Here is a 19,468-nt window from a genome sequence, read left to right on the forward strand (position 1 = left end):
TAAGTGAACGTTGAAGCAAGTTTGAAGTAATTTCATGGGTGGAGTGATTTGAGTCTGTTTTAACTTTGGGGAATGGCTGGAGCTCTAACTTTACGTAAGTGGACACAACAGACTCATGGCATGAATTTTTGTGAAAATCAAATTACTGTTTGCATTCTGTGGGTCTAATTGGTTTCTTTAACAGTTCTTGCACAAAAAAGCATTAAATACACTGATAATCATTTTCTCATTCTACACAATTATTAATTATACTATCAAGCACTGTAACTTTTTCTGTTGAGATCCTCTTCGTATGGTGCAGTATTTCAGTGTGAACTTCAAGTTACTTGTTAATAATCTAGAGTAGATGAGATTTTTATAAATTGCAGCAAAACATGATTTTTACTAGAGTAATACTGATTAGTTTGGAACTACATACGTACATGAAGTGGTATTTTAACAAGACATCTGGTGAGAGAGCCAATTGATTGCTTCTAGGCAATATCATTAAAATTAGCTGTCTGTGGTTTTATTCATTGGCACAGAAGGCACAAGAGAATTACAAACTGTTCCACTTCTGTAAAATAGTACAAGTCTTGCATATAATTATTTTTTAAATTTTAATCTGTTACTTTAAGACTGCTACCTCCTTTCCTCATAATAGCAGGCTTCACAAACCCACATTGCACATCTCATACTTGTTGATGTCAGTACACCACTTTGTTGGTCCTCCACATGGTTGTATGTGAAATAACTACACACACAAATAAGTACGTGCATAGAATGAATACCACTTTAATGAGAAAACAGTTTAGAAGGTCCATACAAAGTCCAAGTACAATGCCAAGCTGAATCCAATTATATAGAGAGCATCCTGAGAGCAGAGGCAAGTGAACACAGACTGAAGCTGAGTGCACTCCACTCTGGAATTATAACATGTAGATTGCTTGTCAGTCTCTCAAGGTGACATTATACATTGGCTGCATTCACTAATCTTGGTGCAATGCTGCCTTCAATATTTGATTATGCCACCTGGTGGTTACCTGTGTTGCTGGGTGCTGGCACAGGCTAGCTGAATCATGACAATATGTACTGGTGCCTTGCATCCTGTTATGATAGTGGCCACTGTGGTGCCAGCTCATTTGCACTGTATGTCAAGTCTGCTCATGCATTTTCAACATTGGACAGCATTCTCCACCCAAATGCCTACTGAATGGACTACAGACTAGTACATTTTTGTCTTTAGATATTGGGGCACCTTTTTATTGCAGAGGACTCAGAGACTTGGCTTCGCTTAAGCCAAGCTGTGTTTACCCTCACCTAGGTATCAGAAGTTTCATCAAAGTGGGGGTAGCAATGGTCTTCTGCAGTCTTCACTTGATCCAAGCTGTATTTACCTATGCCTAGGTATCAGAAGTGTCATCAAAGTTTGGGGTAGCAATGGTTTCTATAGCTCCTGACCACTGATTTTGATAAAAACAATGATTTGGTGGGAAGGGGGATGGGGAGTACATTCCAGTACTCAGTCTTCGGGTATTGAGATGCAGCCCATTTTAAGCCAATCTGTCTGTCCAGGTTTGCACCTCATGTTGGAGTTAAATACATTTTTCATGGGATAGGATCACATGATCTGTGTAAAGAATGTTCCCGGGGTGTGGTTTATGTTTGTTAGCCACTGCTGTACACACACACACACAGAGAGAGAGAGAGGATGAATAACAATGGTGATAGAGCAGAGCCCTGATGAACACTGACAGTGATATCAAAGGGTGAAGAAATTAAATGTGGGACTTGAAGACAAGAAGAGCTCACCATGTGATGTCATGCAAGACTCAATCAGATGCTTGTTCTTGGTCCAGAAATGTCAAGAGCACACTCTTCTGTTTCTCACTACACGTTTCCATCAATAGGCATGTGACATGGATTACACTGAATGTGCTGCAGCACTCTGGGTGTAAACTGTGTCATGCAAATATTTTCAGTGTATGGAAGAGCGAGTTGAACAGGTGTTGAATTGACTATCCACCCATGTCTCCTTTACCCTCCAGAGCAGAATTGTTATGGTAGTTGTCCATGTGGTTGTTCTCAGTGGTGATCTGGTTGTAAAGTGTGTAGGAAGTAATTCTGAAGCAGGTGTCCTTAGTATTTTCCAGATTTCCAGTGGTACAATGTCTTGATCAATTGCTTTATCCAGTTGCTATACCATTTATTCTTCTTGATGGGATAATTACTTCCAAAGATAATATCAGGGCTGTAATTGGTGAATGTGCAAATTATTCATTTCTGACCATTGTTGGAGAAGAGCTTATTGGTCTCCATAATTGTTCAGTATCTCATCAGTCCCTTGTATTTATGTTCACAAAACAGTGTGGTTTTTTACGAAAATTTTCATTATTTATAAAAAATAAAAACTTCAACCATCATCAGTCCTGTAATTCCAATGATGTATCTACAGTTAATCAACAGCTATATAAGTGACACAGCAGTGTAAGGCATACAGGAATTGTTTTATATGACAGTGACAAAAGCTTAAGGTCAAATAGAAAAGAGTTGAAAGCAAGCATAAAACATTGTTAGTTTATAGCTGATTCAATGCATTCAACAAGTGTAGCTTCTTTTTCTTATTGTGAGTTAATTATAACATTTGTACAAATTGTAATTGTAGCTTGTGCCAGACCCATATATAAGAACATACATACAGGACTTCTGGGACCAATAAAAATCAAATCAGAACAAATCAAGCTGTCTATTTCAGCAGGGAGAAGCTTTAGGGATGCACAATAAGTGGTGAAAAAATACTTATATTAACTGGTGGTTGAATCTTAGAGATAATAATTTGTAAAATGAAAGTACAATCAAAGAAAATAATGACTTCTGTTCATCAGGAAGCAACGAATAAATCCAAAACTAAAAGCGGTCATACAGTAGACTTCAATGGCCTTATTAGAAACTAATATTAAGAAGTTCAGATAACCTTCTCTGAAAGATCTCTAATACGGGCAGTGGCTCATAATTACAGGCATCGAGATTGTAAAAAGCTTTCTACAAAATTAACATGGATGGTCAAGCATGGGTACTACATTGACACCTCTTCATTCATTATGTTCAAAAGCTGAAGATAATCACATTATATAGCTACAATTTTCATCTACTTCCAGAAAGTTTCCATTTCTACTCAACTAAAAAAAAAAGGAATATGCATGTGGACTTGATACACAGGGTTTCTCTCCTAAGAGTCATCAGATGTTTGAGGACCATGAAAAACATAAAACATAATGAATGTAAATTTTGGTATACTTTTGTGTAGATAATATATTTAAGTGATTAACATTGCAAGATCAAATTTTAATGTAAGTTCAAGCTAAGCCATTGCAAATGTGAAATGCTAGCACATTAATAGCTGGTACAACCCCCAGATTGTTGAAAGCAAGCATGCTAATGTGCATGCATAGTGTTTTACAGGTGCTGGATGTCAGTTTGTGGGATGGAGTTCCATGCCTGTTGCATGCTGACTGCAGATGATGCTGGAGCTGTCATCAAACAATGTTCCATATGTGTTTGATTGTGGACAGACTAGGTGGTTAAGCAACTGAGGCAACATGTCGACACTCTGTACAGAGTATTGGGTTACAACAGATGTCTTTGGACGAATGTCATCCTGTTGGGATTCTGTTCATGAATGGCTGCACAACAGGTTGAATCATGGGACTCACATACAAATTTCCACTCAGGGTGCATGAGATAACCACAAGAGTGCTTCTGTTGTCGTACAAAATTGCACCCATGACTATAACTCCAGTTGTAGGCCCAGTGTGTCTAGCATGCAGACAGCTAGGTTGCAGGCCTTCAACTTGCCTCCTTCTAACCAACACACAGCCATTACTGGCACCCAGGCAGAACTATCATTCATCAGAAAACGCAAAAGACCTCCACCGTACCTTCCTCTGAGTTATCACTTGACATCACAGAAGTCACAAATGGCAGTGGTTTAGGCTCAGCAGAATGCACGCTGCAAGACATCTGGCTCAGAGCTGTCCTTGAAGTAACCAATTTTTAACAGTTCTTTGTGTCACCTTGGTGCCAACTCTGCTCAAATAATTGCTGCTGTAGATGCAATATGATATTCCAGAGCCCCATACCAAACATGATGGTCATTTCTCTCACTAGTGTCACATGGCTGTCTGGTCCTGGTCTTCTTGCAACCATACATTCTCATGACCACCATTGCCAGCAGTATCATGCACAGTGGCTACATTTCTGTCAAGTCTTTCTGCATTATTGCAGAAGGAACATCCAGCTTCTCATAGCACTATTATATGACCTTGTTTGAAGTTGATGAGGTGCTGATAAGGTTATCTTTGTTGCCTTAAGGGCATTCTGAAGGGAAAGTAAGCTCACAAACATTACAGCCTGTATCTAAAGCAAACCTGATTTGCATCATCATAGTGGCACTAGACTGGCATGAAATTTGAATAATCAACTTTCAGATACAGAAATTCACCTATGAACTTTCGTTTGTCACACAATTCCTTCTTGGTGTTGCAACTTTCTTCCATCAGTGTATTTGCAGTTTGGTTTTGCAATATTTAGCTGAAGTCAGTCCAAACAAATGATGCTCATCACGTATTTCATGCAACATGTGCTGGTATTCGTGACCAGCAGGGGAAGGACTGCATAGCTTCTCTGCCTGTAACACTGCCACTCAAAGGGTAGGAAGACAGTTGGCTTGTTCATGGTGGTGATGCCTGTCAACAGTGGCTTTGATGTCTCTCCATATTCTGTTGAATGGATGTGTGTCGTGTCATCTGCCATTTCCAGCAGAGGTGATTTTTGGTGGTAATGGCATACATAAGATGTGGAGGCAGCTGCCTGGACTGATCAGGCTGACCATTCCTGGGTGGCGGGGTGGCAAGGTGCACCACATGGATTGTAGTCTCCATTACATAATGCATACTCTCATTGCTGCTGACTTCATCAGCTGCAGGGAATGGTGAAGAGTTTCTTCCAGCTGTGATTTGCAGGCAGTCCATCGATGCTGGTGCCAAAGATGACAGGAAGACGGTCACACAACAGTGCCATGCACATACTACTGAAACAGTGTTTGGCACTCCTTTGCTGAGAGTGATATGTAGAACATCTGGTTTTCTGCCATTGGTTGGATACATGGTGGGCTCATAGGGGACAAGGATGTCAGAAGCATGTTGTTTAACAACCCAAAGACATCGTCCGTCATTATGGATCAGATAACTGTGCCAGGCAGCATGCTTCAGTAACCATGTTGCTGAGAGGTGACAGTAATTGTAAGATTATCTGGACTGAGGAAACCTTTTGGAGGTTGGTAAGCATCCACAAATATAATATGATTGTCGGAAGTCTCTAAGGCGATGGAGGTGGCCTTCATTCATTGCAGAGTTGGCAGCAAGGTTGGGTCTGAGTGAGCAATGTGAATACATAGACAGTGGAGCCTCCTCCAACCATGGTCTGTCCACACTGTAGCAAACATAATCTGCAATGTGGAGATTGGCACCAGTTTTTAGGTATATCTTTGATACTAAGCAGACAATGATGGCCTCATCACAGAGAAGCTGTCTGAATTCACCATCTTGGGTGCAGAAGCCATAGGTATTTCACATACACAGACACACATACATGTACACATAGTGATGCATCGTTGACTGCAGACAATGATGAGTAGGTGTAGAGCCAGTGGCGATGGTCTGGATGCCCACTTTGACTGCAGCTGCAGTATGCTGTGGGATGTCCCTGATGAACTACTGAACCATGGGAAGCAGTTCCTTCAATTCAGCCACACTGCGGGCAGCATCCTGTGATAGCACTGGAGCAGAATGTGGGATCTGAGGCTGGAGTTCCACTGTGTCTTCCTTTCTGCCACTGATAATGTGGTGTATGGTGCCCTTGTCTTTTCCATTTCTGCTATTGCAATGACTCTCCTTGACTGATCACTTCTTCTTCACCCCTGTGGTGTGGGTGGCCATTAGTGTATAGTCATTAGCAGGTGGAGCCCCTACAACATTTGAAGGCTCAGCCCTGTGCAGACTGGCACAGGCATCTTGATGGTGACAGGAAATTGGTCTCAACTCCTTGCGGCTACTCTCTTGAATCAGGAATAATCCCAGTAGCAAGTGATGAGCCTTTCTTCACAGCCATCACATGTGGGTGGACTGTTGGTTTCCATCTTGTGCAGGCACAGCTGGGATTTGCACCCACCCATTTGACACAGTATGGGGGCGGTTCTTCATGGTGACAGGTGCCACTGCAATCTTTGTGACTTGCCGGGTGCATGGTTGTGTGGAATATCAGCGGTAACCAGAAAGACAAAGAATGATTCTCTCTTGATTTTGAGTGAGAACACGGGTCACAGAATGCAGGCCAAATCTGAAGCCTTCTTCCAGTTATTGCTGGCTGTGGTCCAGGCTGTACTTGTGAGGTAAACCTAAAAAAAATCTTGTCAGCTGAGGAAGAATATGTGGAGAAGGGCATCTGTAATTCCTCCCTGAACTTGGCAGTGGCTTTCCTATAATCCTCTGCTGTCTTCTGCGTCACCTTATAAAGCTCAGTCCCTGAAGGTTTGGTAACGACACTGACCTGGCCAACAAACCAAATAAACATCCTACAGAGACCATCATAGTCTTCATTATACTGTACGATGATTAGAGGTGGGTTGGGGTCCTTCCTTGCCAGTTGTTCCATGCCATCCACAAACTCTTCAAAAACTTTGGTCATCTCCACTTGTGGTGTCAACAAAAGCTGTGTGTTATCAGATGAATACAAAGCCATTGGCATCTATTGTTGTTGACTGTTTCACTTTCTTCCACTTAGGCAAGTTGTGAGAATTTCCTGGTGGAGCTTGCACCCTCCCTTTGTCTTACTTAAAGATGTCAAAGGCTCCTGTTATGCTGATGATTCATCTTCCAAAATTGGCAGCAGAACTTGCAAAGCATACACATCACAGTCCATACCCATAGCCATAGTCTTTGCCTAGTCTGACATAAAAGGGGGGCTGGATGGGGCTGTGAACAGTGTGTGCTTCACCAGCCAAGGATCCGCCACACTCTCCACAGTGCTTAATGCCTCTCTACGCATTGACATCACTTCGTAAACAGGGACGAACGAACTAGGACATGGCAGTGGCTGTACTTAAATATGCTGTGGATGTTTCACCATGTGGTGTGGACCCAGGAAGTATATCCTTCCACACTGAACATACTGATCTTCTCTGAGATCTGCATAACTATATCGAGACATCCATCAACTTGTCTGATGGGATTAAGAGAATATTCACACAGTAGAATTATGTGGCAGACTGGCATGTCATCTACACTAAGTGATGAAAAGTATCCAGATTCCTGGCCGAAAATGACTTACAAGTTCGGGCGCCCTCCATCAGTAATGCTGAAATTCAATATGGTGTTGGCCAACCCTTAGCCTTGATGACAGCTTCCACTCTTGCAGGCATACATTCAGTCAGATGCTGGAAGGTTTCTTGGGGAATGGCAGCCCATTATTCACAGAGTGCTGCACTGAGGAGAGGTATCGATGTCAGTCAGTGAGGCCTGGCATGAAATTGGTTTTCCAAAACATTCCAAAGGTGTTCTGTAGGATTCAGGTCAGGAATTTGTGCAGGGCAGTAACCACTCCGCCACAGGCCATGCATTCTGGACAGGTGCTCAATCATGTTGAAAGATGCAATTGCCATCCCCGAATTGCTCTTCAGCAGTGGGAAGCAAGAAGATGCTTAAAACATCAGTGCAGGCCTGTACAAGCTCCCTCCATGAAGAACACGACCACACCATAACACCACCGCCTCCAAATTTTACTATCGACACTACACATGCTGACAGATGACGTTCACATGGCATCGACCATACCCACACACTGCCATCGGATCACGACATTGTGTACTGTGATTCATCACTCCACACAACATTTTTCCACTGTTCAATCATCCAATGTTTACACTCCTTACACCAAGTGAGGCGTTGTTTGGCATTTAGCGGTGTGATGTGTGGCTTACGAGCAGTTGCTCAATCATGAAATCCAAGTTTTCTCACCTCCCATCTAATTGTCATAGTACTTGCAGTGGATCCTGATGCAGTTTGGAATTCCTGTGTGATGGTCTGGATAGATGTCTGCCTATTACACATTATGACCCTCTTCAACTGCTGGAAGTCTCTGTTAGTCAACAGACGAGGTCGGCCTGTACGCTTTTGTGCTGTACATGTCACTTCACGTTTCCACTTCACTATCACGCCAGAAACAGTGGACCTGGGGATGTTTAAGAGTGCAGAAATCTCATGTACAGACGTATGACACAAGTGAACCCAATCACCCGACCACGTCCAAAGTCCATGAGTTCCATGGAGCACCCCATTCTGCTCTCTCACAATGTCTAATGACTAGTGAGGTCGCTAATATGGAACACATGCAGTGGGTGGCACCACAATGCACCTAATATGAAAAACATGTTTGGGTGTCCAGATACTGGTGATCACATAGTGTATCTGCTATACAAGATGTGAAGTTGTGTCAGTAAGGAACTATATAAAAAGATTGTACTCTTCAGTTCATACTTGAGTGATGTAACACTACTACCAGGTAATTCTATAAGATGAAAATTGGTATTTAAATGACAACAGAAAGATATGAGGTTCATTGTAGGATTTAGCCTGCATGGATCATATAGAGATTACTTCAAACAAGTTATTATAACTACAGTATCTAGCCTATATATCTACAACTGTCATTGTTACATAAGACCTAACTATGACCTAAGGTAGTCAATCCATGACCACAACAGAACTGGGCATACTATTAACATTCCACATGCCCAGCTGGCAAAGACCCATAATAGCTACAAATATCTTGGTTTTGCCTACTTCAGTGAATTACTTGAAAGTGCCCTGACATTGCATGTAAACATAATTAAATCCAGCATAACAAAATGGATGAAAAATAGAGAACTTCATGCTGCTCGAGAATTACATGGCTGTGTCCAAATGACCTAAATTTCTTAAGCAAAAGAATTATAAATAAACAAAAGTCTGTTATACAGTACAGTCATAAGTCATATTATGTATGCAATGTATATTATTATTCCTTACTAAGTGTCATTGTCATTAACCCAACATTTAAATTGTTTATTGTCTTTGCGATTCACTTATCTATGCATTGCAATTATTTTCAAGTAAGCTAATATTTAATTATATTTGGTATTGCCATTTACCTAATTATTTTGTTGGATCACACTGACTGCATGTAAAAATGCCCCAAGGTGAATAAAGCATTTGTGTTTACATTTGGATCAATGAGGATAAAGCCTGGTTCACACGTGCAACTAATTGGTGCCACAGTTGTGGCTTCCTTCAGTGGCATCATGAGCTACTGTTCACACATGACACCACATACTCTATATAGTTGCATGGCTTTCAACACGGCATTAATTGAAATCATATGGGTGGAGATGAATGTTGTAATACAGGTTATGGCAGTCCTAGCTGGCCACCCAGGTCACCTGATCAGTCAGTGTGCAATTGCTTTGTGTGGGGAGACCTCAAATCTAAGGTGTATCGCAACAACTCTCATAGTCTGCAGCAATTCCAGCAGTCCTGCTTCGATCCACCTTCAGCAAATTGCTGACCATGATTCAAAGGGCTAAGAGATGAATGGTGGTTACTTTCGACATCTGTTATAGTCAGGTTAGTACTGTATTTCCTTCTCCCTGCTTTGTTTCTTTGTGCAAAGGAACACTGTTCTCTGGGCCACTTATGTGTCACAATCTGTATTATGAAACACGGTTGAGAACCATGGGTCACATGAATGCTTGATTAAGAGTACGATGATGAAGTACTGTAATTGTTTTCTATCATGTCTATTTTTGTGGTACTCTGCCATTCATTTAAGCATAATCAAACTCTAGAAAACTTTGATGTTATGCCTGTTCTGGTTTGAAACACTAAAGCTCTCTCTGCCTAAGCCATCCCTGTGGACTTAGGCGTTGATGGATACCAACTAAAAATTGTTACAGCTACAGTAGCCAATATGACGAAGAAAGTGTACAGTAAATAGAAGCAGGAGGATATGGACTAACCTTTACTGAAACATCAGAATGATGACACTTGAGTTAATGAAGTTATACGTGATATACCAAAGCCTACACTGCATCGCCATTTGAAGGGTTTAAATATGTAAAAATTTGGAAGACAGTGATATGTCAGCAGAGATGGAAGACAAATTAGCACAAAATATAATTAATTTAGAGCCCAGTTTCTTCTGAGTAACTGTAGCTGAATTAAGGAAACTTGCCTGCCAACTTGCTGAGAAACGTCATCTACTACATCGCTTCAATTGAAGAGGGGGGGGGGGGTGGTAACAGATAGCCAGTAAGATATGGTACCATATTATAGGTGTGTAGAAGGTTGTACCACTTTGTCCTTGAAAGTTCCCAAAGCAATATAAATGGCACGAAGGAAGGGGTTTAATAAAGAAACTGTTTATAAGGTTTTTATATATAAATGAAATACTAGAATGTAGGTTTACTGTTGACCAGATATGTAATGTAGATGAAACAGCATTACCGACAGTTCACAAACTGTCTGAAGTAATTGCCCAAAAAAGCTGACACCAAGGGCGAAATCTCAAGGTGAGAAAGGGGTCTTACAGTGACATATGAACATACAATGAATACAGCAGGTGATTTCATACATCGGCCGTTAATATTTAAGTGCAGCAGAACGAATGATATCTTAAAAGGGCAGCTCCACCAAACAGCATTTGGATGATCGACACAAATGGATAACATCAAAATTTGAAGAAAACTCAGCTGGCTTGTGATTATGATATAATCATACTATCATTTCCTGCTCATAAGACTCTTCGTCTACAGCCATTGAACAGATCGTGCTTTGAAACACTAAAAAACCAACTGCAATGAAGCAGCATTTTTTTGTTTTTTTTTTTTTTTGTTTTGGTTTTTGGGCGCAAAACTTCTATGGTCATTAGCGCCCGGTCCGTGACTTGGGAACCAGTAAAAACCGAAATTGAAAACCAGCAGCAATGGGAACGAAAGTCATAAAATTGGAGAAACTAAAAGCAGAAAGAAGGCTTAAAAATCCACTACAGAAAGGGGCTGGTTGTCCCCAAAAAAAGCTTCAAATGACTGACGTCATTTCACTGGCACTAATAAACTTGAGAACGCGGTCGGCTGAGCGCGTGTCATCTGCTAAAATCGACGATATATCCGGCGATAGCTGGAGACGGGAGCGTAACGGATTAAAATAGGGGCACTCAATTAAAACGTGTCTTACAGTCCACAGCTGAGAGCAGTGGGGACAGAGTGGGGGAGGATCGCCGCTTAAAAGATGTCGATGGCTAAAAAGACAGTGCCCTATCCGAAGTCTAGTTAAAATTACCTCCTCCCGACGACGCGTTCGGGAGGAAGAGGTCCAAGCACAAGGAAGAGCTTTCATGTCCCGCAATTTATTATGGGTAAGTGTCGACCAATGCGTGTACCATAAATGAACAACACGTCGACATAGAACGCTCCGTAGATCGGCGAAGGGAAGCGATTGAATAGCTGGCCGAGGAAGAGAGACTGCAGCCTTGGCTGCAATATCGGCCGCCTCATTTCCACAGATACCAACGTGTCCCGGGAGCCAGAGGAACGCCACCGAGACGCCCCCCAGGTGGAGCAAGCGCAGACAGTCCTGAATCCGGTGGACCAGAGGGTGCACAGGATAAAGAGCTTGGAGACTGAGGAGAGAGCTGAGAGAATCTGAGCAGATAACGAATTGTATCCGCTGATGGCGGCGGATGTAGTGGACAGCCTGGAGAACAGCGTAAAGTTCCGCAGTATAAACTGAACACTGGTCGGGAAGCCGAAAGTGATTTGGGGTGTCGCCAACAATATAGGCACTCCCTACACCTAACGATGTTTTCGAGCCGTCGGTGTAAATAAATGTGGCGTCCGTCATTTGTGCACATAGACCAGCAAATGCCCGACGATAAACAAGTGAAGGGGTACCATCCTTGGGAAATCGACAAAGGTCACGGAGCAGGCAGATCCGGGGACGGAGCCAAGGCGGTGCTGTACCCCAAGTTGTCAAGAAGGTTTTAGGAAAGCGGAAGGAAAGAGAATGGAGCAGTTGACGGAAGTGGACTCCCGGTGGTAGTAGGGAGGAGGGGCGGCCTGCATACCCTACATCAAAGGAGGCATCGAAAAAAATGTCATGGGCTGGATTAGCAGGCATGGAAGACAGATGGCTAGCATAACGACTCAGAAGGACTGTTCGCCGATTGGACAGCGGAGGTTCAGCAGTCTCAGTATAAAGGCTTTCCACAGGGCTGGCGTAAAAAGCTCCAGACACTAAACGTAATCCACGGTGGTGGATAGAGTCGAGACGCCGAAGAATAGACGGCCGAGCAGAGGAGTAGACTATGCTTCCATAGTCCAATTTCGAGCGCACTAAGGCCCGATAGAGGTGGAGAAGGACCACTCGGTCCGCTCCCCAGGAGGTACCATTCAGGACACGGAGGGTGTTGAGGGATTGCAGACAGCGAGCCGAAAGATAGGAAACGTGGGAGGACCAGCACAGTTTTCTGTCAAACATAAGACCCAAGAATTTAGCGACGTTTGAAAACGGAAGGTTGACAGGACCTAGATGTAAGGAGGGCGGAAGAAACTCCTTACGTCGCCAAAAATTAACACAAACGGTCTTACTTGGAGAAAAACGGAAGCTGGTTTCGATGCTCCAAGAGTGGAGGCGATCGAGACATCCTTGAAGACGTCGTTCAAGAAGGCTGGTCCGTTGAGAGCTGTAGTAGATCGCAAAATCGTCCACAAAGAGGGAGCCCGAGACATCAGGAAGGAGACAATCCATAATTGGATTGATGGCAATGGCAAGCAGTACAACACTCAGCACGGAGCCCTGGGGTACCCCGTTTTCTTGGGAGAAAGTAAGGGAGAGAGTAGTGTTCACCCGCACCCTAAATGTGCGCTCTGTCATAAATTCGCGAAGAAAAAGGGGCAGCCGACCTCGAAAGCCCCAAGAGAACAGTGTGCGGAGGATGCTCTCTCCAGATCAAAAAATATTGCTACTGTTTGTCGTTTCCGGAGAAAATTGTTCATGATATAAGTGGAGAGAGCAACAAGATGGTCAACTACAAAACGATGCTTTCGGAATCCGCATTGGGCAAGTGTTAAAAGACTGCGGGATTCCAGCCACCAAGCTAAACGGTAATTCACCATACGCTCCAGAACCTTACAGGCACTACTCGTGAGAGAAATGGGGCGATAGCTAGAGGGGAGATGTTTGTCCTTTCCAGGTTTCGGAACAGGAACGACGATAGCTTCCCGCCATCGTCTGGGAAAAGTACTGTCGGTCCAAATTCGATTATAAAGGCGAAGGAGGTAACGCAGACTATGGGTTGATAAATGCAGCAACATTTGGACGTGGATACCATCTGGTCCTGGGGCGGTGGAGCGAGAAGAAGAGAGTGCATGTTGAAGTTCCCGCAAGGAGAAAGCAGTATTGTAGCTTTCGCGATTTTGAGAGGAGAAAGCAAGAGGTCGCACTCCCGCAGCACGTTTCGTCGGGAGAAACGCTGGCGGGTAATTTGAAGAGCTCGAAATCTCAGCAAAGTGCTGACCCAATGAGTTAGAAATTGCGACGGGGTCCACTAATGTATCATGCGCGACAGTGAGCACAGAGACCGGGGAGAAACTAGGCGCGCCTGAGAACCGTCGAAGCCGACTCCAAACTTCCGAGGAGGGAGTGAAGGTGTTAAATGAGCTAATAAAGAATTTCCAGCTTGCCTTCTTGCTATCGCGGATGACACGACGGCATCGCGCTCGGAACTGCTTATAGCGGATACAGTTGGCCAAAGTAGGATGGTGGCGGAAAACGCGGAGAGCACGTCGCCGCTCACGTATTGCATCACGGCATGCCTCATTCCACCAAGGAACTGGGGGGCGCCGGGGCAATTCGGAGGTGCGTGGTATTGAATGTTCCGCAGCTGTAAGAATAACGTCGATAATATGTGTGACCTCATCGTCGACGCTGGGAAAGTGACGGTCATCGAATGTCGCAAGAGACGAAAAAAGTGTCCAATCGGCTTGGGCAAACTTCCAGCGTCGCGGGTGCATGTAGGGCAGTTGAGGCTGCAGTCTAAGGACACATGGAAAGTGGTCACTCGAGTGTGTATCATCAAGGGCAAACCATTCGAAGCGCCGAGCTAGCGGAACGTACCGACCGCAAGGTCAAAATGAGATAAATTTGTCGTGGAGGCTGACAAAAATGTAGGGACCCCAGTGTTGAGGCAAACGAGATCTGCTTGGTGGAAGACGTCTAACAATAGTGAGCCACGTGGACAAGGATGTGGAGATCCCCAAAGCGGGTGGTGGGCATTGAAGTCCCCAACCAGCAAATATGGGGGTGGAAGCTGACCAAGGAGATGAAGGAGATCAGCTCGTGCCATTGGTGTGGACGATGGAATGTATACAGTACAAAGAGAGAACGTGTATCCGGAAAGGGAAAGACGGACGGCGACAGCTTGGAAGGAAATGTTTAAATGGATTGGGTGATAATGGAGAGTTTCATGGAGAAGAATCATGAGTCCTCCATGTGCTGGAGTGCCTTCAACAGAGGGGAGATCATATCGGATGGACTGAAAATGAGTGAGAACAAAGCGGTCATGGGGACGCAGCTTTGTTTCCTGAAGACAGAAGATGACCGGCGAGTAGGATCGTAAGAGGATCGACAATTCATCACGATTGGCTCGAATACCGCGGACATTCCAGTGGATAATTGACATAGGGTGAACAGAAAATGGAGGAATGTGACCAAGGTCGCTGTCAACTCAACAACTGCTCTGAGCTTGCGACCGACAGCACGGAATGGCATTCAGCCGAAGGCAGAAGATCCTGATCCATAGGTTGGTCAGGAGCAGCTCCTGCCACCAGCGATCGGCCGGTTGATCGGCCGCCAGCAGTGCGCCTCGGCGACACAGAAGACGGCCGAGGGCGATTTCCGCCAGGTGGTGCTCTAGATGGGACACGCCTTGGCGGAGAAGGAGAGGAACTGGGTTTCTTTGTAGCCTTCTTGGAAGTATGATGTTTCGAGGAAGGAGGAACCGATGGTTGGGAAGTTGCCGTACGTAAAAACTCTTCACGAGTTTGCTCTTTTTTCGAAGTCTTGGTGTCTGACTTTTGGGCTCGAGATTTAGCAGAACCCGACGAAGGATGAGCCAGAGAGTGGGCAGGCGAAAGTGGTGAGGTTGAACGGGCGATCTTTGCGCTGGCCGATCTGACGACCGTGGCACTAAAGGTGAGGTCGCAAGTCTGCGTGGCCACCTCCTTTGTTGGCCGAGGAGAAGCAAGGACAGTGCTGAATTTTCCTTTCTGAGGCACGGTGGGCTGTCGACAGGCGAATAATTTTCGAGCAGCAAAGATCGACACCTTTTCCTTTACTCTAATTTCCTGGATGAGCTTTTCGTCCTTAAAAACGGGACAATCTCGAGAGGAAGCAGCGTGGTCACCCATGCAGTTGATGCAGCGAGGGGATGGACGTGGACAAGCACCCTCATTGGCATCCTTGCCACACGTAACACATTTGGCTGGATTGGAACAGGACTGGCTGGTGTGATTGAACCGCTGACACCGATAGCAACGCGTAGGGTTTGGGACATAAGGGCGAACGGAAATTATCTCATAGCCTGCTTTGATTTTCGATGGAAGTTGAACTTTGTCAAATGTCAAGAAGACAGTGCGGGTTGGAATGATGTTCGTGTCAACCCTTTTCATAACCCTATGAACAGCCGTTACGCCCTGGTCAGACAGGTAGTGCTGAATTTCTTCGTCAGACAAGCCATCGAGGGAGCATGTATAAACGACTCCACGCGAGGAATTTAAAGTACGGTGCGGTTCCACCGTGTGTAGTAGTGTGTATTAGTGAGGTATGCAGCAACATTTGTGCCTGGAGGGCACTGACTGTTTCTAACAACAGGGTGCCATTCCGTAATCTGGAACAAGACTTTACAGGACCTGCAATTGCGTCGACTCCTTTCTGAATAATGAAAGGGTTGACCGTGGAGAAGTCGTGACCTTCGTCAGACCGAGAAACAACAAGGAACTGTGGCAACGGTGGAAGAACTGACTGTGGCTGAGACTCAGTGAACTTACGTTTGTGAGCAGACATAGTGGAAGGTGAAGAAACCATTGCGGAAGAATCCCCCATGATTACCGGCGTCTCTGATGGCGCGCTCCTCCCTTGTGGGGGCCCTCTCTGGGGGCACTCTCGCCTTAGGTGATTGTTCACACCTCAGGTCACACCTCCCGACAAACGGACGGAGGGACCAATCGGCACTTTCGGAAGGTATCAGCTCGGGTAATCACCCCTCCCTGGGCCTGGCCGTTACCAGGGGGTACGTACGTGTCCTACCTGTCTACCCGGGGCGGGGAATTACGCGTTACTCCGTCACCGGCTACGCATGGAAGTGCGTGGGTCGGCCTTCAGACACGCACAGGGAGGAAGAAAGGGAAAGGAAAGAAGAGGGGGTCTCAAACGCCGCAGCGGAGAAAAGGGTAAAGAGAAGAGGTAAGGAAAAGAGAAGGACAAAGGAAGGATGAAGACATACGAGCAAGGAAGGCGAAGAATGCGGTACATTTACAAGCGTCCGTCTCCGGACGTAGGCACAAACCATACTCCCAGAGGGGGAGAAAGGGAAGGAAAGAGTCAGTGGTGAGGGGGGGGGGGGGGCGAAGATGGGGGATGTGGAAGGATGCGGAAAGGAAAGGTATGCAGCCCGGAAAGGAAGGAGGGCCACATTAGCTCGGGGTCCCGTGCTCGCTACGCACGTATCCACAAAAGAGTTGTGGGTCCCCTGGGGGGATGAAGCAGCATCTCCGTGGCTACGTTCAAATCCTGGCAGTGTCATAAAACAAGCTAACATTGGGGAACCCAAGCGTGATACATATTCCAGATCAGTTTGTACAGACTTGTCATTAAACAGTTTTAAAGCAACAGGCTTGTGGCCATATAATAGAAATGATGTCAAAAAGTATGACTGTTACAACTACTGTACATGTTGATCAATCAAACCAAGAATCAGCTGTTTGAACTGGAGCAACCGCGTGAAAATCTGGAAGGCCACCTAACTTTGCAACACCACTTTGGTCAGTCCAGACTTTCTACAGTGCCTCAAGAATGTGGACCCCGAAAATGATATGGCAACTGTTGCCGAAATTAACAGTTGACAAAGTGTTGCTTGAACATTATCTCCTATTTTTCTGGAAGAATCAAGTGTGCCAAGATCACTAGCAATTCTTTTTATTACTCTGACCGGTTTTTGACAGAACTACGCTATCATCAGTGGATGATAGTGTACATCTGTCGAAACTGGTCATAGTAATAAGGGTGCTACCGATCTTGGCAAACTTTATTCTTCAAGGATAATATAACTTTCAGATCGCCTTCACCATGTGATTTATTGTTTCTGATTTGTTACTGTGACATTTTCATAAATTATTCCATGGATTTAGTATGTCATCACTGACGTCCAGTTCTTAGTATGTCTTAGGCATAGCACGTACAAATTAAGAAACAAGGCACCTTAATCATATTGAAGGTACAGATTTGAGATAAACGAAGACTGAAAACTCATTTTGAAAAAGAATTTTATTGTTATTGAAGCTGGTTGATAGCTTAAAAAATAGTCATTGTATGCGAAACATTTAAATTATCAAACACACTAATTCTCCCTTAAAAGGTACGACTTGGGCAACCTTACCTTAATTTGTATTTCCCAATCCAAATGGCATCCCCAGCATGATATTTTACTATGTTGTGTAGCGTAACTACGCAACTATATTTTTCAGAAATTTTGGATGTGACATATTGAAGGTCAATTACATACGTTGTTTTATTATGGCCATGTTCGCCATCATTTGAAAACCTGTTCTTAGCACTTTCCAAAAATCACCTGATTCTGTTCTTAGCGCTTTCCAAAAACCATGATTCTGTTCTTAGCACTTTCCAAAAATCACCTGATTCACAGTTCTATTACAACAGACATTACAGCCGTTTTCGGCAGACTTGAATTTTCCGCAAATTTTAGAGCTTCGTTCGGTCATTACTTTTGCCATACTTGTGCTACAATTCTGAAAGTTGATTTTTTCATTCTTTGATGTGGAGCAACTACGCCAAATTTGACAAAAAAATTTCAGGTGGTTGGGGTGGCAGCTGTATCTATTTCACACGGAATTACTCCTTTATCACAATTAGCAAAGATGATTGTGAAATTGAAGTCAATCAGTTGTCATTCTTACAATGTCTACGTACTAATTAAATTTAAAATATTTCTTGTGCTCTATGTACTGTCAGTGTCGCAGCCAAGTCTAACACTAAGCTATTCGAAACAGTAGCTACTCTTTGTACAATGTATGAACCAAACCACTGCACTAAAGCCTGGTTTATGTGACATTATTGTAGCCCATACTGAGACTAGTCATTGAAAGCCTAGGCATCTGGCACATGAAATGTGAGGGTAGTGGAAAACTATATTTTGGTGCTGGGGAGGTGGTGTGAGAAAGCAATCCCCAAACTGGAACTTCGATGGCTTTCCTTCTGTTTCCCATACTGCAGATCCACACCCAGCGCAAAGCTAAGGATATAATGAACGAACTATATCTTCTAAGCAATTGCCATTACAATAGACTGATTTCGCCCAGACGTCAGTAGCCTTTTGGGGAACTAGTAACTAGCTAAGAAATGAAAGAGGAAGCCACCTGGTAGAGTTTTGCACAGAGCATAACTTAATCATTGCTAACACTTGGTTCAAGAATCATAAAAGAAGGTTGTATACATGGAAGAATTCTGGAGATACTAGAAGGTATCAGATTATATAATAAGACAGATTTAGGAACCAGGTTTTGAATTGTAAGACATTTCCAGGAGCAGATGTGGACTCTGACCACAATCCATTGGTTATGAACTGTAGATTAAAACTGAAGAAACTGCAAAAAGGTGAGAATTTAAGGAGATGGGACCTGGATAAACTGAAAGAACCAGGGGTTGTACAGAGTTTGAGGGAGAGCATAAGGGAACAATTGACAGGAATGGGGGAAAGAAGTACAGTAGAAGAATGAGTAGCTCTAAGGGATGAAAGCAGAGGATCAAATAGGTACAAAAACGAGGGCTAGTAGAACTCCTTGGGCAACAGAAGAAATATTGAACTTAATTTATGAAAGAAGAAAACATAAAAGTGCAGTAAATTCAGCAGGAAAAAAGGAATACAGACACCTCAAAAATGAGATCGACAGGAAGGGCAAAATGGCTAAGCAGGGATGGGTAGAGGACAAATGTAAGGATGTAGAGGCATATCTCATCAGGGGTAAGATAAATACTGCCTACAGGAAAATTAAAGAGACCTTTGGAGTAAAGAGAACCACTTGTATGAATATCAAGAACTCAGATGG

The sequence above is a fragment of the Schistocerca serialis genome, chromosome 8 (genome assembly GCF_023864345.2).
Source record: "Schistocerca serialis cubense isolate TAMUIC-IGC-003099 chromosome 8, iqSchSeri2.2, whole genome shotgun sequence".
NCBI classification, from domain to species: domain Eukaryota; kingdom Metazoa; phylum Arthropoda; class Insecta; order Orthoptera; family Acrididae; genus Schistocerca; species Schistocerca serialis.